Below are 27,020 nucleotides of genomic sequence, written 5' to 3'. Positions count from 1 at the left end.
GGGATTACAAGCGCGCGCTTCCACGCCCAGCAAATTTTATTTTATTTTTATCTTTGTTTTTATTTAAAAAATTTAATTGGTTCATTGTAGTCATACATCTTAATGGAATACAAGATGGTAGAGGCATACATGCACACATCATTCAACCCTTACCCAGTTCCCACCCCTTCCTTCCCTCCTTCTCATGCTTGGCTTAGTGATTAACTTTGATGTTTGTGAGTGTGCATCATGTATATGAGGGAATTTCCCTCTTCTCCCTTTCAATCCCCCACAGTTAAGTCACGTTATATGCTCATCTATAGTTTCATCTTCTTCGTCTAGAGTTCCTCCTATGACCCATTTTCTCCCTAGCTTATGTATATTAGGGAAAGCATCCAATTTCTTATTTCTTAAAACAAAACAAAAAACCCTAGCTGGGTGTGGTGTGCACACTTGTAATTCCAGTACTTAGGAGGCTGAAACAGGAGGATTGTGGTTTGCAGCCAGCCTCAGCCCTCCACAACTTAGTGAGACTCGGTTTCAAAATAAAGAAGAAAAAAATTGGGCTGGGGGTGTAGCTTAGGGGTAGAATGCCCCTGGGTTCCATCCCCAGTGTGGCAAAAAAACTAAACTAAACTAAATCAAATCAATTATTCAATGTAAAGTGGCTAAATCATATGACAAAATTTCTTTTTAAAAAATTGTGGCAAAATGTAGTTAAAATAAGTTATCATTTTCACCATTTTAAACATCTTGTTCTTTGGCATTAAGGTCACTCATAATATTGTTCAACCCTTACCACTCTTCATCTCTTGAGCTTTGCAACGTTCCAAACCGAAACTCTGTACCCATGAAACAATGACACCCAACCTCTGATAAACACATAAACAAATTCCACTTCCTGCTTCTATTGAATTTGACCATTTTTGATACCTTATGGAAACGGAACCATACATGCTTTTCATTTTGTGAAAATGTTCTCTTAAAATAGATACTGCCTCACTAAGGCAATGACTCGGACTCCTCCAAGCCCTCCTCTACCTCTCTTCAGTTTTCTGCTCTGTTACCAGTCAGGAATATGGTGGGGAAGTTCACGATGGCTTCCCTATTCATCCCATGAGGATCTGCTTCAACTACTTTCATCAAGACAAATCCATTTCAAGCCTTCTCAGATTTACAGAATATATCTAATATAAGGACACTTTAATTAACATGAGGCAGGGAAATCAAAATCTACTCAAGTAATGAAGTAAGCAGAAGTGTTCTGTCTGCATCTTGTATGTGTGTGTGTTACTGATTAAGGAAATGATGTTGCTTAGTAACATTAATAACCAGTCTCCGCATATCATATAGTTTACAAAAGAAGGCTTTTTTTCATAGACTTTTCCCAATTAAACAATAGCCTCAGAAATGTTAATCTTTATTTCCACTTTAAGATGCTGCAGTTAGGGTTCAGTGAGGTTAGTTCACATTCGCAAGCCATGCAAGTGGGCCCCTATGCCATTCCTGTGTCCCGTGTCTGGCCATATGGGTCCCATTCTGGTGACCTGATCAGCATGCACTGGTCTCCTCTTAATTTGACCTTTTAAGAAACCTTCCCCTATTTTCCATGCTCTGCTACTCACTCAAAGCACCAGACACTTCATTGACTCATTGTGAGTGTCCATGAGGGTCAGAAATGTCCCGTGTCTGTCAAACAGCTTCCCCAAGCAGCTGTAAGTAAGGATCATGAACTCTTTTCTCTTACCAAAACTGGGTTACATTATAGATAGTGTGGAGAAACAGTGCGGAACGAGTTCAGAGAGGCAGCTGACCAAGTTCTATTACTGGCCACAAAAATGGAAAATGGCCTTATGTCAAACTCCAAAATAAAATTGCAAATGATTAAAATAATAAAAAAATGCTGCCAATTTAAAAAGCCTTTCAAAATCTAAAGAACATGGTGTTGAACATATCAATTTATTCTGCAATCCCTCTGCTGTATCTGAGCAAAAGGGCTGGGCAGGAAACAGCAAAGGGAAGAAGGTACGCAGCAGAAACCTCAGCTCTACGCTCTCTTGACTCTTGGAAACTCGCATCCCCAAGAGTATTGTTAGAGTGGTTTTTAATTTTTTTTAAAAAATGTAGCTTGGCAGGGCTGTAGAAGTGTTTTATTTTTTAAGCCCTTGCTGAACACATCCACTGACAGGCCTGTGTTCTGCTGGTCCTGAAGGACTGCCAAGGCAGGAAAATGAGTTATGGCTGCACGGATTCATCTCTCAGCTCCTTCTCATGAGCTCCTATTTTCCATGGCACTTTGATCCTTTCTCGTTTTCCACTCCAAATTGGTCCCTGTGTATCCCATGCCAATTGGCACGCTTCTATTAAAGAAGTATTTTGCTAATAATATCCTAGCTGTTCTGAATCCTCACCCCCGTCTCTTTTATCCTATCAGGGTATAAAGTTGATTGCTCTAAATTCTACTGTTGAACATATTGCTAGCATAAGCTGGACAGTTTATTTTTAACTCCAACTTGTTTATTTACAGATTTACCAGACATCTTTATTCTAAAGAGTTCAAATTTTTTCACAAAGAATTTTTTTTTACCAAGCTATCATTTCACTTTAACATGTTGAGAAAAAGATAATTATGACAGAATTTAGAGTGGTTTGCTAATTTGTTAACATTGCCTATTATGTTTAACTACTTGAATTATCATTTTCATTTAGTAAGAGTAAATCTTATAAGAGATGTTTACCCTAATGAAATGGTGCAGATAGCTCTTTCTAGCTAGCTGTATCATCCTGAATGAGTTACTTCACTTTTCCTGATTCTCAGTCCGCCTCAAAAAAAAAAAAAAAAAAAAGAAAAGAAAAAAGTGGGAGCTTCTACTTGCTTCTGGGCATTAAAATGCAACGATTCTTTGAATTTGTATATATAAAAAAAGAAACTTGGCATGGTGCCTGAGGACTCTTTTGAGTTATATTTCAGATGTTGTTGGCTGCGTGTTTCTGAGAATCAATTTCCTCATTAGGCTTCTTTCAACCTATTTTGAAATGTTGCCTCTAATTTTTTTTGTCTCTTTCTCATTGTAGCTTAAATCAGCTTGTTTAATTCTAGAAGCTAGCAGCTTCAACATGTGCTTTGAAATAGAGCGGTACCAGCCATTGAAGCCACACATGGAATCTTGGGTAAAGAGATTTTATAGAAGAGCAGCGTTAAGCCTGTGGCATCCTGCCCTTTGTTTTCTGGTTTAGACATTGAACTATTGTCAGATGTAAATATGACTTCTGTGCTTTGTTTGAATTGTGTGGCTTGGTTTACATGAATATTTTATCTTTGTACATTAACTTTATCTGGAACATGATTTTTTAAAGAGTTTTATTTGAGTAATAATGCTTCTACTATGCCCTGGGCCCCACTTTTTTATGGAAATGTACTTTGAATGTTATAAAAAAGTCGATTAGAAACAGAATTAAAATGAAAAAATTTCATTTTAAAAGAAACTTTTCAATAATGCTATGTATAGAGCTTTGACAAAGATATCACTTAGGCTTTTAATATTTAATAAGGAGATTTATAGGCTTAAATAATATTTATATTTCATAGAGGCATTGTACCTATATATTTCATAAAGGAAGATGTCTAGACAACTCTGGGTTTAAATCTCATTCTGTGCAGCTGCATGACAGTAGACAAGTAATTTTCTCGAGTCATTTCAAATTTTTTTTACCTGTAAGATGGTACAATAATAATTACTTCTCAGGTTAAGAGAGAAATACCACCCAGCCCACAGCAGGCACCAAGCAAATGGTCTTGTGATACTTTTCTACTAAGAGATGAGAGACTTCAATTTTCCCAGCCACAGGGCACTATATAGTTTTTCTTTCAGAATTGAAATAAGAATCTAAGGGTACAATTGTGCAATTTAACTAATACTTTAATAAATTTGCTTTTAAATGGCATCTTTGGAATATGTCTTTCATATCTAAAACCAGCCATCCCCATCCTTTTTAAAAATTAAGTTCTCAGCAAAGCAAGTCAATGATTTATCAGCTGAACAAAATATTCAATAAAATATGGTCTTTATTATATACTTCAATTTGCTTCTCTACTGGTTTTCTGACCTGAATCAAGAACATTTCTCTCTTTCTCCCTCCTTTTCTTTTTATGTCACGTGTATTTATTGGGTGTCAGTTAGTAGCCAGGCACATTTTTGGGTCTGGGGTATAGAGCATTAAATAACTGAGGAGGTCTCTTTTAAATCCGTCGGTCAGAAAAGGCCTCGATGGGAGGGAGACACTTAAGCTGTGTGGTCTTTATAAGATGATATCTGTTCTTCTTTTCCTGATACAGAGGCTGCTAAAGTGCTTTGGACCCTGTGGCATATTTACTCTTTGGGACTACATTTTCTAGACATAGAACCTCCAGGTTTTGTCTTATACTTGTCATGAATTTCACTTGATGGTTTATCTGCATGCTTGGGAGATCATGTAAGTTGAGGGCCACTCCAGCCAGTTCTTCCTTTAAACCTTTCAATTTGGACTTTTCAACATGGAGTGAGGAACCCTGGAGGATGGATGTATAGGTGTTAGGGACAAAGAAGCAATATTTTCTAAGCATTCACTGTGTTACGGGTTCTGTGCTAATATGTTCACTTGGAATCCTCACAGACTGATAAAAATTCGTGAGGCAGATATTACCATTACTTATAATGTGAGAGTAAGCTCAGAAACAAATGCTCAAAGAACAAAGGAATATGAAAAACATTGAAACATAATGGTTTTATGAATACAAAGGAGAAAGAAAAACAAAAGGGCAGAAAAAGCAATGGTAATAGACACGTCATTTTTATTGGTCCCACTTCCTCTTTTTGAGGCAATCACCTTCCTCCCCAAATTCCATGGGTTCTAGACATACTTTTAATCAATAGATCTGGACTCTAAGCAATAGCACCCCCAGCTCCTTTTCTTCTGTAGTGATGTGAGTGTGACCCAGGTTTGGTCAATCCTGGCACTTACACCTTAGGCCACCTTGATTCCTCCAGGGGGAGAGTCATGATCAAGGTGAACCAATAAATCCTTTGCCAATATTGGCAGGTGGATGATAGGAGAGAAGAATTCATTTGGCTGGCTGGGCGTGGTGGCGCACCCTTGTAATCCCCACGCTTGGGAGGCAGAGACAGGAGGATCGCGCAGGTTCAAAGCCAGCCGTGCGCGCTGGCTTAGGAGACCCTGTTTCCAAATAAAAATGTAAAAATAGGTCTGGGAGTGTAGCCCAGAGGAAGAAGGGCTTCCAGGAACCCCAGTACCACCAAAAAATAAAAAAAGAATTCATTTGGCTGAAATTACAAAATTGGGAAGACATCTATTTCTCTGGAAAGTTGTCATTTTTTCTGAAAAATAGGGAAAATTTGTATGTTTCAAAAGAAGCACAAAATGCTATTTTTTTCTTTCTGGTAGAGAGAAGAGAGAGAGAAGAAGAAGAAGAAGAAGAAGAAGAAGAAGAAGAAGAAGAAGAAGGAGGAGGAGGAGGAGGAGGAGGAGGAGGAGGAGGAGGAGGAGGAGGAGGAGGAGAAGGGGGAGGGGGAGGAGGGGAGAGGGAGAGGGAGAGGGAGAGGGAGAGGGAGAGGGAGAGGGAAAGGGGGGAGAGGGAGAGGGAGAGGGGGGAGAGGGGGGAGAGGGGGGAGAGGGGGGAGAGGGGGGAGAGGGAGAGGGAGAGGGAGAGGGAGAGGGAGAGGAAGAAGAAGAAGAAGAAGAAGAAGAAGAAGAAGAAGAAGAAGAAGAAGAAGAAGAAGTAAAAAGGAGGAGGAAGAGGAGGAGGAGGAGGAGGAGGAGGAGGAGGAGGAGAATTAGTTATGGGGAGGGAAGGTGAGGGGAAGGAGACAGAGACAGTCCCAGCAATGTTGGGTTTTGAGGTCCAGGTTCCTATAGCATCAAATCTGTGATCAACCTAAATAGTTATTACTCCTACTAATGGAGTTGAGTTTCTGTTACTTGAACTTGGAAATTTGTTGTTGTGCTGGAGATTGAACTCAGGGACACTCTATCTCTTGAGCTACATGCCCAGGCCTTTTATTTTTTGTTTTGAAATAGGGTCTCCCTAGATTGTTGAGAGTCTCACTAAGTTGCTGGGGCTGGCTACGAACTTGTGATCCTCTGGTCTCAGCCTCCGATATACTGGAATTACATGCATGTGCCACCACTTTCAGATGAACATTTTTGATGAATATATTAGGAACATTCCAAGAAGCCATAGAGAGCTATTGGTCCTGCTTCTCTGAAGAGCCCAGCCAATGTGATCATCTTCCGTCTGTCAGCATTCCTGCAGTAATCAAACAAAACTTGCATGGATGTTGTTTTCTGCTGTTCTTTTGATATCTAAATTAGCAGGAGGTAGTTTTGTGTTCCTACTCTCTAAATAACAAGTGAGATGATCATACTGTGTTCCATGGCCACATGGCTTGGGGCTAAAGCAATCTTTTTCTTTTCTCAGGCCAGCTGTTAGCCTGAAGAAAAGGAGGCATTCTTAAAATTTTTGGTCTTAACATTCGTGTAGTACATTTCTATTGATGAGTTCAAGGTACTTTAGGTTTTTTATTTCTTTAATTTATAATAACCCTGAGATTTAAGGTGAAAGTGGTTGTTTACTTGGCTACTAAACAAAGGGACATGAACACAGTACTTTCATGCTATGACTGTATTCTTGAAAAGTAGCACATCAGTTGGATGCTTACAAATTAAGCAGATGACAGTGCTTGATATGAATTCCAAGGTGAAGACATTTTACAGTGAAAATGACTGCAAAGCATACCATTCAATGTATTTCTTATTAAAAATTTAGCTTTTGATATTTGGCCAATATATATATGCCTGAAACGGAAATGTTACTTGGGCTAGAATTGTTTGTAGAAGCTTTAATTCTGCACTCTTTGGCTTTTGCTGAAATATCAAATGAATTTCCACTGGCCCATAGGGAAAAAAGCTACACTGCGAAGCCCCTCCAAGACTTTTCAGAATCTGGGCATCACGATACATCCGATCTTAATGTTTGCCACATGAACTTTTTTGCTTTAGCCAACCAAGTATATTTAGTTTTAGTTTCTGCATGCCCTGGTTCAGCAATTGGCAGGCAGTACTGTGCTATGGGCTTAGTAGTACCCTTGCCCTGCAACAATATGCATGAGGTTTGGTGGGTATATAAGAAACTTTGTTCTTTTGAGATGGAAATTACTCTGCTTTTCTGAGCCTCCAGTACCTGGGTAGACCCTGGGTGCCTGCATGTTCATGAATACCTACTCTCTAATGCCTTATTGACAATCTGCCTGCAGTTTCCTGCTGGACTTCAGCTAACCTAGACATACCCTTTTGCAGTATGTGTGGTACTGGGGATGAAATCCAGGGCATTCTACCTCTGAGTGACACCCCAGCCCTATTTTTATTCTTTATTTTGAAACAGGGTCACACTGAGTTGCAAAGGGCCTCACTAAGTAGTTGAGGCTGACCGTAAACTAAGATCTACTGTTTCAGCCTCCCAAATGCTGGGATTACAAGTGTGTGCCACAGCACCCTGCACAGTCATGCATTTCTAGCATTTGAATATATTAGCCATGAAATGGATAATTAAAAAAATAATACTTGGATGTGCTAGGAGGATTCTGTGAAGATTTAGGGACAAGAATGGAAGAGTACCTAGGCCCAATTATTATTTAATATAATCTATTACTACTTTTATTTTTAGTTACTATTATTTGTTTGTTATGTACACTTTATTTTAAAAATACTTTAATTAGTGCATTGTAATTATATACTCTAATGAAGTTCAAAGTGCTATAAGCATACATGCCCATGACACTTGGTATATTTTTTTCTGTATTCCACTTTCTCCTCCTTCTCCCTTCTCATACATGTTAGTGAAAATGATGGTAAGACCTTCATATTTTGCCATAGTATTATTTGAACTGTTTTCATCCTTAATTTTTCTTTTCACCTGCAATAACTTAAATGGCAATGTTAATAATGTAAACAGAGCAATTACTCATAATGCAACCACTCCTAATGTAAACAGAGCAGATGTCACGGCGCAGCTTTACTGGTGAGGAATTTGAGTTTTGTCCCGGGTTATGCACAGATTTCGCTGGGAGGAAAACAACCTTTTGTGTTCTTCACTTGCCAGCTTCAGCACTGTTTGCACTCTTGTGAGATGCTACCAACTAGGTCAGCAAAATAAAGCTGGTTATTTCTAACTGGCTACAAAGTAATATATAATACTTCCTGACAACTCTCTGGCAAAGGATTTCACAACTATATATTGCTTTATATACTCAACCATTTTTTTTAGTTGCAGCCAGTTTAATTTCTGTTCTTTTTCTCCATTATCTTTCAAAATTTGGAAAGGAACACTCAAAATTTGAAGGTTAAGGGGCCATTGGGAACAGGGTTCAAAATAATACTGGCTTTCAAACTGCTCCCAGTTTTATTAGTGTGTATAAAACTGACATTTGCTGGTGACTGTGAGTAGTTTTGGAGTGATCCGTTGTAGAAGTGAAAAAACAAGGCAGTAAATCCAGGGCTAGAACCAAGACAGCCAATTCTGACTTGCTCTGTGTCTTGACAAGTCATTTAATAGCCATTCCATAGTATCTTCCAATGCAAACTGGTCATAGCCAGGGCAAGAGTGACACGGGTTGTTGTGATTACCATCGATAGAAAGATATTTTGAAGCATCTTGTACAGGATGGAATGGATTTAAGGGCCCACAGTTCAGACTCCCTCAGGAGATACCATCAAATGCACTGCTGATGGGTACTGGACAAAGATTCTTATTTAAAACCATTAAGGCAGCTTTGAGCCTTTATGATTTTACTTGGGGACAAACTATTAGCATAGCTGCTGTCTATGGTGAATGCATATGAAATATTTTCTCTATGGCCTAAGGATTGCTGAGGAAAACCTTGAGAAATTATTTTGGATTCAACTGGAAAAAATATTTTTCTCTAAAAGATCTAAACACTAGCTTGACCTCTGATGAGTCCTTGACTAAGTACTTTCTGGCATATTTCAAATGTATGAAACTTGAGTGAGTAAAGAAATATATGTCTAAAGACATTGTGTTTTTACTCGTGTCCATGTTCTTCATCAGGTGGGCCATGCTTTCATTTTTATTTTTATTTTTATTTAACTCAGGGAAATTCTACCTCTGAGCTGTGCCCCTCCTTCCCCAGCCCTATTTTATCTTTTCTTTTGAAACAGGGTCTCCCTTGGTTGCTGGGAGGCCCTCACTAAGTTGCTGAGGCTGGTCTCAAATCTTCCTGTCTCATCCTCCCAAGTTCTGGGGATTACAGGTATGCACCACTGCACCTGGTGACTTTCCACAATTTAAAAGATCATCAGAAGCCAGACATGGTGGTGCACACTTGTAATCCCCGTGCTTGGGAGGCAGAGACAGGAGGATCTCGTAGGTTTGAAGCCAGCAGCGCTGGCACAAGCGACCCTGTTTCCAAAAATAAAATAGGTCTGGGAGTGTAGCCTGGAGGAAGAAGGGCTTCCAGGAACCCCAGTGCCACAAAAAAAAAAAAAAAGAAAAGAAAAAAGATCATCAGAGAAATAAGGCTAATATAAAATTTTCTCCAAGGCTGGATTATACTTGAAATTGATAGTACTCTTCTTCATTGAGATCTACTTTCCAGCAGATCTCATCTAGTACTGCCTTTAACTGCCACCCATGTGCTCACATGCCTGCATTATCACTCTGAACCAGACTTTTCCCCTGAACTTCAGACTTGCACTCAGCTTTCTACATACTCTTCAAGGCTAACATGCTCAAAGTAGAACTCCTGCCTGTCTCCACCAGACCTTTACCCAGACCTTTACAGTCTTCTCCAGCCTCATCAATGGAAAATTCATTACTAAGCTACTCTGTTCAAAAACTTCACTTTTTAGTCCTTCCTATCTCATGAATCATATTCAACTCTTTGGTAGTTTCTATCAGCTTTATTTTCCAAATCTGACCACTCTGTGCAGCCTCTACCACCACCATGCCATCCAAGCTGTCATCATCCTTCTCAGAATGAACTTCCAACTAGTCTTCATGTCGGTCTGTTGTCGTCAGAGCTTCCTGTGTGATCTTTTCAAATTATAAACCAGATTTTGTTACTATTCTTCCCAAATCTTTGGAATCTTCCTATGCAGTAGACAATAAGAACAGAAGTGCCCATAATATCTAGAGCTTCCCTTTGTTATTCATCTTCTATCCTAACAGTCTTCATTTTACTTTCTCTCTTTCAGGTACTGGCCTACCTGGCTCTTCTTCTAGTCTTAGGGCTCTGTACTTTTTTTCCCCTTTTCCTGGAATGCTCTTTCACTAGGTTTATAAAAGTCTCCTTCTTGACTCTCAAACTCCAGATTCTGGGGAGGAAGAGAGGTTATACTGGGGAATGAAACTGACCAAATTATGTTATGTGCATGTTCAACTACATAACAACAAATCCCACTATTATATATAATAATAACCACCAATTAAAAACATTCAGATTCCAAAATTCATTTCTTCTACTCCTTGCCTCCTTTCAACTGTGGGTGGCAACAATCTGGAAGAGTATGCTCACTTGTCCCTTTCCTGTATGTCTTCTTGGTAAAATGACTCTTTGTAAATGAACCTCCTTTGAATTATCCTAATTTGAATGTGTCATCTCTTTCCCACTGTGAGCCTGAATAATACCATAATTAGAATTGTATCTAGGACTTACTGGTACTTTAGTTAGCTATAGGAAATAGGATATCCATTTGAGATTCTAGGATTGTTGTTCCAAAATTCATGGAGCCAAGGATAATCTGGTCAGGGAAATGTGAGAATGGGTTCTACAGCATGGAAAGTGTCTTAGCATCCTCAACGCTATAATCCAAAGACCTGACCATACAATTTAGAGGAAGGAAGATTTATTTGCTCATGATTTTCTTGGGGGTTTTGGGGTTTAGTCCACATGAGGCCAGGGGCTGTGGACTTAGGGCATGGCGACAGTGGGAATTAGAGAGAAGGAGAGTGCAAGGCTTCGCTCTCACATCATGGAGGCCTGCAGCAAGAGGGAGCCAAGGGAGGAGGAACAAAATATAATTCCCAAGGTCACAGGCCCACTTTATCCAACCACAGCTTATCACCCAGGCCACCACCCAGATAAATTCATTACAATGGATTTGCCCACTTCTGAGATTACAATTCTTATGACTTAACTGTATTAGCTCTGAGATTAATATGTGAGCTTTTTAGGGGGCACTCTATATCTAACCATGACAGAAAGACATTACTGTTACCCAAATTACCATTGATGGTGTTATACGATGATGTGCTGATGGAGGCATAGCATCAAGAGGTCACTATGGCAACAAGAACATTTATAAAGATCATAAGCTGGCTTCTTTTCCTCAAGCGCTTACTTAGGAAAAAGAGAAATTAGGAAATACAAATCTTATAATACTTGTGGAGAAGAAGAAGCCATCTAGGGCAGTGTAGGGGGCATTTCCCATCTTGTTTTTGCAGGGCACAGTTGGTAGAGGCACAAGCTGAGGACAAATTATAGCAGATATGGAACTGCACCTTCAATGAAGTATTCAAATCTTACAGATTGAGAAAACTAGTAAGGAAAGAGTTGTACCCTAAGGCAGGGAATTAGGACATTTGAGTAGATATAAGAGTGGCTGAGAATTTTGAAACTCCAAATTCTCTTGCTTGTGGAGGTAATTTCTACCCAACTTCCTTTTCCAAAATTGTCCTTTCTTGCTTACAAGCTTTTCAGTGATTGATTAGAAGGCAGTTGACTCAAACCGGTGCTGATTTTCTTCAAGACCAAATTTCACCAACTCTCATTCCTTTTAGGCCTAAAATGAGAATTATTTTTTAATATAGCCCAGTTTGAGAAAATCAAATCTGCCTCAGTGAGGAGAGAGCATATACAAAGACAGACAAATTGGTTGGTCTATATCAGCAGGATCCTGGGATGAGATGTAGGAGTAAATTTTTTAATGTTTTAGAGCAGAGAATAGAAATACAAGGATTGACCAGGCCAGAGTCATTGCCATGGTTACACTCACCTGGAAGTCTGTATCTAATATGCTATTTCCAGGGCCTTAAAAGAGCATTAGTAGTGTGTTAGGTTTACTAATTGGGTTCTGTACTCATATGTGGAACTTGCCTGGGATATAGAAAAGACAGAGTCTGAAAGCTTATGGAGATGGGAATATTTGAATAAACCTATTATAATCAAAACTGCTTAGCATCTTCCTAGTCATTCTCATGGGTGGGCCTAAAGGACCCACCATTCATCAAAGCAATAAGAAATGATTTAGTGAGAGGGACATCAGTTTCCTTCAAAAGTTCTCTGATACCTTCTTTTAAGTAAGTAATTATGAAAGAAATAAGGCAATGTAATCAGGGTTGTTGATCTCTATGTGAGTAGTGAGACTCTCTGACATGCAGGGGACATTTAGTAGCAAATAATGCTCAGAGGTGAGGACTATTACCATAATAAGCCATGGAATTGAAATGATAATGATAGAATTTTGATCAGCAGGACTCTATGGCAATACTTAATTGATTATGAAACTGCTAGAAATAGTTATATGGGCAGCGCACTAAAGGGGTGCTTGGCATATGTAATTAGAATATTGTTTGGTCCAAAGTACAGAACCCTAACTTAAATCTTTAAAGGGCTTCATGCCTTCTAACATGTTTCTTGGTTGATAGAATAAAATTGGTTTAAACACCTGAAGCCTCTTAAATGATGAGTATTCTATGCCCCTTTGAGGAAAGATAATGTAATATGGACATGTTGATTCTATAAAGTTTTCCTCAAGACTTTCCAGGGTTGATTGAAGCTGTTTACTATGTGAGCCATTTACTATTTCCCTGAGGAAAAGGGAATGCCCAGACTTTCTGAGAGTTATTAGATATTGTCTATGCACGGAAACTAATCCCTAGAGATGCAAAATAGCTCTGTGTCCTAATGAACAGGGTTTTACTAAAGCCAGGTAATAGATAAAATCTTGGCTCAAACCTAGTAGTAACTCTGTATTGGGACCAGGGAAAAATACTATAATTAATTTCTTATCTAGAAAGTTTAGGGGAATTGGTATATTTCATACAGTCAAAATTCCCATATGGAAGTTCTGATCTATGGAATGGAGCATGTTATGGTAGAAAAGGTCAAGTGAAAACCCCTGGGACTACTTCCAACCATTTCTCTCCCCCCTTGCCACAATAAAATGATGAATTAAAAGCAATATCCCATCCTTGGGGTATTACAGAGATTATAAAAATTAGCTTAAATGAAATGGTGGCTATACTTGCATATATTACTTTACACTCCTGTTTGGCTCATGCAGAGATGTGTTATAAAAATAATAGTGGGTGATAGCCAACTTAGTCATGTGGTGATTACATTTACAACTATGGTGTCATTTATTTTAACCAGTGAGGAAAATCAGAAGCAGTTTACATTTATATGGCAGGGACTACAGTATACCATTATGATTTTGCCCCAGGGCTATGTCAACTTTCCTACCATGTATTATAATATTATCTAGCTGAACCATGCTTATTTCTTTATTTCACAGAAAACCTCATTCATCTCTATATGATGATTGCATTTATGTTAACTGGGTCTGGTAAGCAGGAAGTAACAAAGACTCCAGAAGTCTTAATAAAATAGGTGCATTCTAGAAGGCATGGAAAAAGCATAAAATTTAGATTCTGAAGTATGGGTGGGCCAGTGGGCCTAATGTGATGTCTTCTCTGAGTTGTGTATCTTATGCAACACCACCACATAGAAACAGGTGTACACCTATGATCAGTTAGGATCTTGTGGGTAATGTATATATTTGGGTATAGATTTTCACTCATATGTTGTTAATCCATAAGGTTATAAAAGTTTTGAGTCAGACCTATGAGAAATATGGACTCTGTAGCAGATCTAGGCTGAGTACAGGATTCTGGTCTCTGGACCTCATAGCATAGAACACTTACTAATAAAGAACATATCCATGGCAGACATAGATGCTTTTCAAAAGTCTTTGGCAAACCCAATCGGAAAACCAGGAGCACAGATAACACAGGATTCTGGAAGAAGGCCATGTCCTTCTTTACTGACAACTATTTTCTACTTGAAAAGTAGCTTCTGGCTTGCTGCTAGACTCTGGCAAACGCTAAACACTTGACTATGAGATGTGAAATGACTATGCAACTTGTTCCATATCTATGACATTCTATCAGATCCACCCAATTTTAAATTGGATAAAGGCAGCAATTGTATAGTATAAAATTGAACTACTATACACAAGTCCAGTTCTGAGCATATTTATTAACTATAGGAGCAGGTGGCTCCAACTCCTGCTGTGCCTGCTTCTACTGCTTTGCCATGCTCTCTTCTTTCACAACTTGACTTCATGCAGAGTTCATAATGACTAGTGTCGTGGAGACAAAAGCACCGGCCTCTCTTCCAGATAGATCTCCATGCATTACTAGCACCAGCTAAAGAAGTGCAGACAGTACACCACAGTCACAGCCAGTGGTGACCTTGAAATGCAGGTATGCAGGTGACAGTACGATGGAACTGACATCACTACACAACATTACAAAAGCTAACAGGACTTAACGTGTCTTCTGGGGTGAGTATGCATGCTTTTAAAGTGGATGGAGGACAAAGTGAAAGGGGATGGGCTAAGCATATGGGCCATGCTAAATCACTTTTGCTTGAAATGATACAACAACTTTCGTGCTTCTAACCTTGGGAGTCTTTCCTAGGAGACAACTTGTGTGGATTACATTGTAGGCTTCTCTGACTTCCAGCTGAGTTTGCCCAGTAGGGATTCAGGCAGCCGACGTCAACAGGAGTGAAGTCAATGTATATCTTCTCCTGAACGTTCACTCTAAGTTACCTGTGTCCCTTGATACGACATCACTGCTTTCTTCAAGGTCACTTTTCCTACAAGTTTTTATTTTATATTCTGAAAACTGCTCCTTTCCTTGTCCTCTCAAGGCTAACGGTGGTTATAACACTACTATAATCATCCTGAGTCAATGTACAATCCTGTGGTTCTGGTCCACCCTGCCCATACCATTGTAAACAGAACCTAATTTTAAAAATTCTCTAAAGTTATTTAATTTGACAGTGCCATCTATTTTCCATTGTAAAATACACCTCATATGGCCATCTATCCTCTCAGCGACACACTGTTTATTATTTAGAGCTCACGCAACTGCAAGTAACAAAAACGATTCTAACTATCCTTGTTAAGCTAAAATCACGTAGGGGTTTCTTGGCCTGCAGCATAGAAAGTCCAAGGGATGAGTTTGTCTTCAGGCATAGCTTCCTCCAAGGGCTCAATGATGTTGGCTGGGCTCTCTTCTCCTCTTGGCTCGACTCCGTGCTGCCTTCCTTTTCAAGCATGTCCTTTCCACACAGTGACAAATATGGACAGCAGCAGCTTCTGGCTAACTGTGGCTTTACAAATTATAGTCACAGAAAAAAAAAAAAAAGCCTGAGAGATACTCTAAGTGTCCTAACGCGCATCGTGACGTGATTCCGAAGGTGAATGCTGAGTGCTGTGGGGGCTGCCTTCCTGGCCATCATGTTAACAGTCATACTGCACAAATGGACAAACCCTCTGCAGTTTGGCCAAGGAGTAATGGTAAATAAAAAAGAACATGGCTTGCCTGAGAAGAGTACCATTTCCCAAACCTCAGGCAAAGTTTATTCTTTGAAATATAGGTTTGAAAACAAGAAAGAATACTGATAATAAAGTGAACAGGGCGAAGCAAGGGCCAGCTTCTATTGTAACAGGAATGAGCCTCTTGCTAGAATACAGTGTCACTTGTCCATCACAGACTAAAACCTTATTTAGCAAATCCACTTGCAATGTCCCTTTGGCTCCATTCTGATTGCCAAATTCAGTACCATGGTGGCCAGGCATCTCCTGGGGTAAAGAGTGAGGCAAATCTGTTCAAAAGACTCTGGAGAAATCAAGAAAGCCAGTTTCCAGCCTTGCACTCTTTTCTTGGCAGCTGATTCTGCAAATATGACTTGGAGCAGTTTGCATGAACCTTTGAGATGAAGAGGAATATAAATGAGCCAGCTTGTCTAGGACAGAGGGTGTAGTAGCCCCTTCATAATACACAGTATAAAAACAGCCAGATTATAGTAGTGGAGGGGACAGGTAGGGTGGGCTGAGCTCCTGAAGGGAGGTACCCACATTTCCATAATGAGCAAAGCCATGGGAAACCTTAGGAATTTAATATTAGAGTACATCATGAAAGTGGTGGGCATGGTAAATAGCTTTGGCCATGGTGTCAGAGACTGGTGGGAAGGAAGTTATAGCTGTCTAGAAAAGGAGAGCCTGGGGTCTAGACAAGGGAATTAACAGGGGGAGAGTAAGAGAAGTAAAGGAATTGCTTTATGGTGAAAACAGAAGATGTGCTAAGAAATTGCAGACAGAATTTCTTTGTCTATGAATTCTTGTTTGCATACATCAAGCCAGGAATCAAAGTACATGGCAGTACACATCGCATCTTTTAAGAATGCATAGCATTTTGTGACTGGAGCTTTTGCCACCTTTTTCTTAACAGATGTTTGTTGAATTCTTTCTTTATTACTATGTAACTTAATATCTACTATAAAGGTACTATAAAGGGTAGTGTCACACACACACACACACACACACACACACACACACACACACAACCCCCCATGAGTCTGATGTCAGGGAAAATGGATTTTGTATACCTTCTCCATTGTTTAGGAGCTTTATACTTTTGGTCAAACAACTGAACTTTATGTGTAAAATACAGAACATAATTACTGCTTCATGGGATCATTGTAGACATTAAATTAGATGATGTACGCAAAGTAACTGGTACAATAATCAGTCAACAAATGGCTGCAGATATTATTTGTTGTTGTTATTGCTGTAGATATTATTACCAATTCCTGAAACAGAATGGATTTGTTAAAACCAAGATGACATCATGTGTTTGGTTAACTGACATTTACATTGATAGTTAATCCTTTTTGCCAACTCACTTTAAATAGTTTGAATAACCTGGCACATTAAAAATCAATACATTTTAGCCGGGCGTGGTGGCGCACGCTTGTAATCCCCGCGCTTGGGAGGCGGAGACAGGAGGATCACGCAGGTTCGAAGCCAGGCGCGTGCGCTGGCTTAAGAGACCCTGTTTCCACATAAAAATGTAAAAACAGGTCTGGAAGTGTAGCCCGGAGGTAGAAGGGCTTCCAGGAACCCCAGTACCACAAAAAAAAAAAAAAAAAAAAAAAAAAATCAATACATTTTATTTGTTAGCCAAGTTACAAGTTACTAAAAGATCACATGGTTTTTCTGTGCCTTGTTTTTATTTCTCATGTTTGAGATCAAAAGATTTTATTTATTTAGTCTGTGAGTCTGGCTCACATCCAATACCAGAGGAGACATAGTCACTTCTGCTAAGATTTGTAAACCTAGTTGTAGTTTGAAATTTTTGGTCTCCATCATGGGCTGGTTTAGATATAATTTAATAATGTGACACTGTTGTCTTAATTTTAATATTAGGATAGTTTGACATCTGAACCTCTCCTCATTTTGCTAACTGTTCTTGTTTCTGGTGTGGAGACAGTTCTTTATCATTGTTGTTTATCTACTACTAGATAAGGGAGGCATATTTAAATGCATGTTTGTTCCTCTGTTTCAATGGGGTATGTTAATTATGAAGGCAGTACTATAGCAACCAGTTACCCAGTGTGCCAGGAGAAGGAAATATGTGGATTAAGAAAAAAATGTTTCTTTTTGCTTTTATGCACATTGATTAGAAATGGTTAAAGCAAATGATGCGTTCCCTTTGCTATCAGATGCCTCTGTACCGTTCCTCAGTTTGGATCTGACTTGCTGTAATTGGATCTTAGGCCAATATTGGATCTTAGGATTGAATATATGAAAATGATTTTTCTGATTATTTTAATCAGATAAGTAACTTACTAAACTGTCCAAGTAAGTAACTCACTAAAGTTACTGCTAAAAACTAATTAGGAATAGCGTTATTAAATTCAAAAGTTAATAGTTTTGGTAAGTGTACATCTTTGTTTAAAACCTCCATGATAGACATTTTTAGGTGGCAAAAAAACAGAGGCATATGCAAGGTGAAAGGTCACAGTGTTCATGGGGAAGGCATGAGAGAAAAAAGGTAAAATCTTATGGGGAAACAAGATCTCTCCAACATGAAAGTAGCACTGGGCGAAACAGGGTAGCTTTGATGACCTGATTGTTGGGCCAGTTTTCAAGAGCTGATGGCTATAAGTATTCCACCAGTGTGTTTTCTTAAATACTCAGTTCTTTTCCAATTGCTTTTACTTCCCCAGCCATTAAGGACTAACCCACTGAAATTCAAACTTTGTGAGTTTAAACCTCCAGAGGGATACAGCCCACAGAGACAATGGGCTAGAAACTGAGAGAATATTTGGTCAGATACAATTTGGAAAACATTTTTTTGTTTGGCAGCAAAACTTTGCATTGTCTGCCAGTCAATGGGTGGCTGAGGAGCTATTATTTGGTGCAAAGATCGGGGTCACATGTATAAAGCATGAGGCCAAATGTCTGAGGGACCATTTGGTACAAATTATATGTCATTATGTCTATTATCTCCTTTTTAAATAGAGGACATGGTCATGGCAAATATTTAAAGTGAGATAAATTCTACAGTATATGTTGTAACTCAGATTACAGAAGCTAGAAATTCTCAAGAACTTAAAACACACACCCTGCCTACGAATCATTAAGATGGCTGCTATGATAAAAACAGAAAGTAACAAGCTTTGATAAGAATGTGGAAAAATGAAATTCTTGTGCGTTGCTGGTGGCATGTAAAATGGTGCGGTTGCTATGGAGAACAGTACAATGGCTCCTCAAAGAATTAAAAATTGAATTGCCATATGATCCAGCAATTCTTCTCCTTGGTACATACCCAAAATAATGGAAAGCAACATCTCAAAGATGTTCAGAGCAACATTATTCACAATAATCAAAAGATGAAAGCAACCCAATCACTTATCAACAGATGAATGGGTAAACAAAATATTTTATATATGCAATGAAATATTAGTTTTTCAGCATTTAAAAAGATGAAAATTCTGTAACATACTACAATAAAGATGACCCTTGAGGATATTATGATGAATAAAATAAGCTAGTCTAAAAAAGACAAATACTGTATAGATCCACTTATATGAGTTGTCTAGAGTAATCAGATTCATAGAGAAAGAAAATACAATGGTGCTTGTCAAGAGCTAGAGACAGGGGAGGGAATGGGGAGTTTCTGTTTAATGATTATAGAGTTTCAGTTTTACAAGACAAAAAAAGTTCTGGAGACCAGTAATGAGAATGGTTGTACAACAATGTGAATATACTTAAGACCACTGAACCATATACTTGAAAATGGCTATATGGTAAATTCCAAGAAATATTATCATGTTAAATATAAAAACCCTAACATAGCCATAACATACAATATAGATATAATATACAAAACAAACACAAACATATACACACTCCACTCACAGAATCCTGTGTATAGTGGAGTTAGCACATGGTGATAAAATGTGCATTCTTTATTATTTAAGCTAAAATCTTACCTCTGCATCTGAGAACTGTGTGACCTTGGACAACTTAACCTCTCTGGACTCAGTTTTCTCATTTGTAATAGAGATACAAATACTGTTGACCCCATAAGATTTTTGTGAGGATTAAATTAATTAACCAGCACATAAACACTGTCTGCAACATATAAAGTGATTAAGAAATGGAAGCTGTTTTTTATCATTTGAGTGTGCTGCCAAGTACATAGTTTTTAGAATCTGAAATACAGAATTTCTAATAGAAAGGCCTAATATCGTAAATGCGAAAGAACAAAAGCCCTTCACTTTGCTTCCATAATGGATTTGTTTCTTTAGGTTGTAGGCATCCACATATAAATGCATGTATTTTCTATTCTGTTAAGTTAGCAGTATCTTTTGCTTGTTGCAACATTTTTGGTTTCATCATTCATTTAAAGAAAATATGTTTATACATTTGGATATTTTTCTGTCTTGGCCTCAGTCATTAGTTTCTTTTTTTTTAAGCTAACTATTCTTTATCAGTCGTACTTGATTTGTTTTTATTTTAGAATGATTTACTAAGCTTCTAAAACATGACTCTGTATTTCCAATTTTGCAAAGCAGACTAGCCTAGACAAAGAAGGATCGTATTTGCATCATGGCCAAGTACAGCAAACTTAAAGCACTTTCCTGTGCATAACAATGACATTCAAATGATGCTGCTCAGAATATAGCAGTAAACTGAGGTGTCCCAGTTTAACATAACGTACTACGGTCTTTCTCTTCCTAAACATACTTAATGAGGTTTTGACTTATTGCATCTTTTTTATGTCACAATCCAAATGGGGCACCTGACATGATTGGGTATGTGTCAGCTTGTGTATGTGACAGTTTTGCTTAAATCAAAATAATCTATTTTCTTGATTTGTTTTTAATCCTTATTGCAATTATTTCTCAATCTGTGTTCTTATAAATATAGTGTGTGTGTGTGTGTGCATGCGTGTGTGTGTGTGTGTGTGTGTGTGTGTGTGTGTTTGTGTGTGTGTGTATGTTTTGCGGGTCTGGGGATGGAACCCAGGGGCATTCGACCGCCGAGCTACACCCCCTGCCCTATTTTTTATTCTTTATTTTGAAACTGAGTCTCCCTGATGCCCTAAGTAGCTGAGGCTGTCCATGAACCGTGATCCTCTGGTCTCAGCCTCCCGAATGCTGGGATTACAAGTGTGCGCCACCACTCCCGGCTTATAATGTTTTTTTTTTTTTGCGGGGAGCCAGCGAGATCCTCCTGTCTCCGCCTCCCAAGTGCAGGGATTACAAGTGTGTGCCACCACACCCGGCATTGTGTGTCTGGACTTTTTTTGTGTGTGTGGGACTGGGGTTCCTGGAAGCCCTTCTACCTCTGGGCTACACTCCCAGACCTATTTTATACTTTTTTTATTTTTGGAAACAGGGTATCTTAAGCCAGCAGGCTGACTTCGAACCTACACGATCCTCCTGTCTCGCCTCCCAAGTGCGGTGATTACAAGCCTGCGCCACCACATCCGGCATAATGTATTTTTAAAAGCCTATTAATTATGCAAGCATAAACAGTAACCAACTGTAGTTTATACAACTATACATTATGACTTTGGAATAAATATCACATGGTTTTAAACTTTTATTTTAAATGATATATATTAAGAACATAGGCGTGATCCTGACTGCTGCAATGTTATGCTTTACAATGGAAGATGGAAAAAAAGTCTGAAAGTATAGAGCTCTGCTGTGTTCTTGTTTTTCCCTGTGGATAAAAATTATGGACACAAAATTTGGCTTCATATAGGTCCAGGTCTATAATTTGTTATTTGCTAGTTGTATAATGCTGGGAAAACTTTTTAGTCTCTCTAATCCTCAGTTTTATTATCTATGAAATAGGGTAATAATACCTATCTCATAAAATTGTGAGTGGCAGAATGTCTCTTCTAGTTATGTACATATTTACTATTTCTAATATCTTTAATTTCTTTATGTCAGTTCAAGCTTCTATTAGGCATCATTTTCCTTTTGCCTGAAAACTTTAATTTTATATTATAGTAAATTTCTTATGGAAAATAATTCTCAGCTTCTGTCTAAAAAAGACTTTATTTAACTTTCAGTTTCATGATATATTTTTGCTGGATACATGCTATGGCATAACACTGGTTTCTCCCCTAAATTTATGTGTTGGAACTGAACCTTCAACGTGCAAATATTAAGAGGTGGAGCTTTAAAGGCTGATTAGTTTAGGAGGGTGGAGCCTACAGAAGGGGATTAGTGTCTGTGTTGCTTTTCATTAATGTGACAAGACACCTGAGATAATAAACCTAAAAGGAAGAAAGATTGATTTGGGGATCACGGTTTCAGTTCATGATCTGTTGGGCTCCATTGCTTTGGGTCTGTGGCAAGTCAGAACATCATAGCAGAGGGTGTGTAGTAGAGAACTGTAATCTCATGGTGTCCAGGAAGCAAAGACAGAAAGGAAGGGATTGGGGTCCCAATATCTCCTTTAAGGTCATACCCTGTACCCTACCTTCCTTCCACCTGGCATGACGTCATAAGGATTCTACTATCTCCCCACTGCACCACTTTGGACACTAAGCCTTTAACACATGCCTTTGGGGGCATTTAAGCTCTAAATGATAGCAGTGTCTTATAAGAGGTGTGAGGGTGCCTGCTCCTTCACATGGGAGGACATAGTGTGTGCTGTCTAAAAGGTCCAGGCCCCTACCAAACTCTTCAATCTGCTGGTGTTAATATTCAATCTGCAGGTGTTAATATTAAGTTTCTATTTATAAATTACTCAGTTTAGCCAAGCATGGTGGCACACACGTAAGCCTAGTCCTTGGGAGGGTGAGAGAAGAGGATAAAAGCCAGGAGGTTTAAATCCAGCCAGCCTCAGCAACTGAACAAGACCTTAAAAAAAATAGCTCAGAGATAGAGTGCTTCTGGATTCAATTGCTGGCAACACACACACACACACACACACACACACACACACACACACACACACACACACATTGTTTAAGTTATTCTGTTGTAGCAGCCTTAGTTTGATAGAACGTTTTTAATTTGAGCAGTCCATCATCCTCTAGCGTACTATTATCTTGATAATAAATTTCCTGTTATTTATTTCTCAGTATGCAACATATCTATTTTTTCCTTTGGTTGCTTTTAAGAGTTAGTGTTTTTTCATTATTTTTATTAATTCGGTGAGATGTGCCATGATGTGAATTCCTTCACATTTGTTCTGAGTTCACACTTGTTCAACGAGATTATATTTTACATAAAATTTAGAAACATTTAGTCCATTATTTGGTCAAATATTTTTCTGATCTTTCTTTTTGTTATAAATTTTATGTGTGTTTTGTTTACTGATTACTATTTCCCCCCTAATGTACTGATCAGTTTTTGCTTCATTTTCTAAGTCTTCAAGTTCACTAATTTTTTTCTTCTGTGCCATTAATCTTGCAAAATATTTTCACTTAAGATAGTATATATTTTACCTTTAAAGTTTCATTCAGATTTTAAGTAAATATGTATTTCTCAAATATGCTGATGTTTTCTTCTACTTTTTCAAACATTAGGAAAATTATAATAGTTTCATTAACATTCTTGTCTGCTAGCTCTACTATCTTTGTAATTTCTGTGTCTGTTTCTATGCCTTGATTTTTTGTTCTTGGTTAAAGTTTATGTTTTTCTGCTTTAGTTTTGTTCCCTGGCAACTTTCGACTGGGTTCTGAATGATGCAAATATTATCTTGCCACATACTGGGTTTTGTTATGTATTTTTTTTAAGGATTATGCGATTTTGTTTAGAATGCAACTAATTACTTGAGGTACATTTTTAAAAAGCTTGCTTTAAAGCTCTATTTAAGTCGGTGTGTAACAGCCTTTTAGCTAGAGCTTATTTAGCCCTGCTACAACTTTGATGCCCTTTAAAAGCCAATATCCCCTTTGTTATCAGGATCTTCAGTATGGTGGATGATAATGAGAGTTACTTATCCCTGGCTGGATCTGAATTATGGAAATTGCTTTATCTTTTGATTTCTGGTACTTCTTTTTCTGACTCAGGTAGATAACTTCCTGTTGAATATAGAGCAATAACCCTGTGTATTTTCTTGTATAAGAATCTCTTCTTTAGTATTCTGCCCTACAAAATTGTAGCTGTCTCAGCTCTCCTGAACCCCAGTTTCTGTCTGCTTAGCCTGCCAGGTTTCTCAACTGTTTGTTTTTTTCCCTGCCTGGACACTGACTGGCAAAACGACTCTGGGCAGTAAACAGGAACAGTCACAGGGCTTCTACCTTGTTCACCCCCCTCCCCTTGGGGGATGAAAATTCTGCATTGTCTGTTTTTGGAGTTGCAAAAAATTCGTTTCATATGTTTGTCTGGATTTATAAGTTGTTAAAGGAATATTCTTGTGCTAGTTAAATTTTTTGTGAGAAAAATCATAAAAAAACACCTGATTCCCATTTTTAAGGTTGGGGTTCAACCACAAGAATTAAGAGTGAAAAAGAAGAAACTTCAGAAGAAAATAAAGTTAATTATTTCCCACTGAGATACCAAGGATAGGAATTATAGATGCTAGGTAAGCAAAAGAACAACTCTGTGGTAGTGCTATTCTAGAATTAGCAATTCAACTGACCCTAATTACTTTTCTTCCCAATTTGTGATGCTTGAAATGGCACAGAATTAGAGCTCCATTTTTAATTTAATCACAAATTCTTCAAGAATTTAATACTTGGGTATAAATTTACATCTCAAAGCAAACTCCCTTCCACCGCAACTAAAAATCAACACATTAAAACATTATTTCTGTATTGATCAAAATTGCATATATCATTTTTTTTGTACTGGGGATTGAATTCAGGGGCATTCTACCTCTGAGCTATATCCGCAGCCCTATAGATCAGCTTCTGTTTTCTAGAATGTTTTAACATATAGTTATATGTAAAAATATATGATATATTAATAAATTAATATAACACATAGCAATATAATAATATATTAATTATATATGACATATTCATAATACATTGTGATTAAGATTTTTGTAATATATTAACATAATCAATTACTAATTACTAAGTGAAAGGTTTGAGCCGCTGCTCCGCAGGGGGAGGGGCTGGAAGCTAGGAAGCAGAGCCCTGTGATTCCCAGAGGAGACCATGCCCCTCGATTTGAGAGAAGCCGGATAGAGACAGAGAGGCTCACTCTCCCCCACTAGACCCCGCGGACCTGCGGGGGCTGGCAGCCGACTCCCCACGAATAAAGGCATCCATACCACCTATAATGGATTTCTGCATGTATCTGTGCACCAATAGGACCCGCTGCATCTTTATTTATTAATCTTATTGGTGCCGAAGGCCGTATCGAATTAATGGGGCCTTAACCTGGACCCGCCTAATGGACCTGCGCTTCTTGGACCCTCCATCCGCTATGCCTGCAGCTGACTCTCCATCTGTGCTCAGAGCTCGGACTTTACACAAAAGCGCCACACTCCAGCTCCATCCCGCTGCAGCACCCGCCGAAATGGCGGTGCCAGCGGGCTCCTCCATCCGGGTGGCTGCCGTGCTGCCACACACTGGCGGCACAGGCTCCGGCCCCCGCCCTGCCATCTGCAGCTCAGGCTCCAGCCGCAGCCTCCACGGCCCCACCATGCTCCAGTTCAGGTGTGCGCCCCTGCCGCGCCGCTGCCACTGCTGCTGCTGCTGTCCCGTGCCTGCCCGGACCGTAAGCTTTCTTCCCCAGCCCCACGCTCTCTGGGAGAGCCTGCAGCCATCTTTCTAGCCCCGGCTCTGCTGAGAGCTGGCGGCCATCTTTCTGGCCTGAGTCAGGCTCCTTGGGTGATGCTGGCACCTGCTCTGCCTGCCGACCGCCTGCACAAGCCAGGACCTCTGCCTGCCACTTGGACCTCCTAAAACCACCATTCCAGCTCGGTGCTCTGGTCCCCGTTGGGACCTCTGGCTCGTTTGCCCCGCCTGCCCTGAGCCAGGTTCATTGGGTGGTGCACAGCCGGCCTCGGCATCCGCCACAGTCACCCGTGCCAGGCGTAGCTCTACTCGCTGCTGCTGCTCCGTTCTGCCTGCACAAACCAGGCTCACTGGCGATGCTCCTCGGGTCCCAGCCTCAGCGTCTGCTGTGTGCCTGGAAGCCATTTTGTCTCCACGCCGCGGGCCCGGCAAGCCATGCCACCTGCGTGCCCCCACTGATCCTGCCTGTGCCAGCTGCCAGTGCCGTCCACACCAGCCACCGGCATCTGCGCGCCCTGGCTCCACCGCGCCCCCAGCAGCCGACGCTGCCCAGTAACACTTCACTCAGGTAAACTGCCTCCTTCCCTTGGCTAGCAGGTTCTGGACTTGGGTCTTCCAGTCCACTGGGACCCCCAAATCCAAGTGCTTGGTGACCCATTGTCCCCCGATCCACTAGGACCACCCTCCGGATGACCAGGTCATCCTCCGGTTTGGAGGAGGGATGAAGATGTTCTTCTCTATATCTTAACCTCCGTTTCCAAATGATTGAACAGGGAAATCGGGGATGCCCATTTCCTATTCTTCATTTCCACCTGCGAACCAATTATGGGAAGTCGAGCCTTTAAACTAGCAGATGCCCTGAGCTCCTTCCTGGCCTTAATATGAGTTGGTAAATGGGTTGTGGTGGCCCAGGAATCGTTAGGAACTTTTCAGCTGCTATTTATTTTCCCGCCAGCCATAGCCGCCATCTTGGACACCACGTGGCAACTCACAGGCACCACCTGGTGGTCCTTCTGGGTCACAGGCTTATAATTCTGTGGGCTCATGGCCACCATTTTGTGATGAAACGTGGGTGCCGGGGTCACAGGCCCCATCTCCCTCTCTCCTGGCCCCAGTTTGTGAGGTGGCTGGTACAGAAGGTGTGGTCTGGGTCCATGTTCCTTTTCCCTTCATCCTCCTTCCTCCATCTTCCTTGCTGGCCCAGGGTAACTCTACTGGTACAGGGTAAGCCAATTTCCTCTTTGGCCTGCTCAATCTTTCAGGACTTAGTCTTCCTCCCCAATCTCGGTCCAGGGTGATGACGGCAAGCCCTCCGGCCTCTGCCCATGGCTTAGGCCATATCTAAAGAGGCCCCGTTACAACAGCTCCAGGACAAATTCTCTTGCACGGTGTTGGGACCCACTAAACTTTGTTTCTCTTGACATAACTCTCTTTGATATTTATATTTTAGCAGGTCCACTTGTTTACATACTACGGTGCTCTCCCTCTTCGGATGCCAAATTGCTATAAGTATTAAACCTCTAAAATTGGTAACTGATGCTCCTGATGCAGTAACAGGTGTTTGTTTGACCAGACAAATCCATACCCACTCAATGCTGAAAAGAGTGGTGTGGGGTCCTCTCCAGGAGTTGCTGCTATTAATGACTCTGGTCTAATGAAAAACTGCTAA

The sequence above is a fragment of the Muscardinus avellanarius genome (assembly GCF_963383645.1).
Source record: "Muscardinus avellanarius genome assembly, chromosome: 6".
NCBI lineage: Eukaryota > Metazoa > Chordata > Mammalia > Rodentia > Gliridae > Muscardinus > Muscardinus avellanarius.
Note: the sequence above shows the minus strand (reverse complement) of the source record.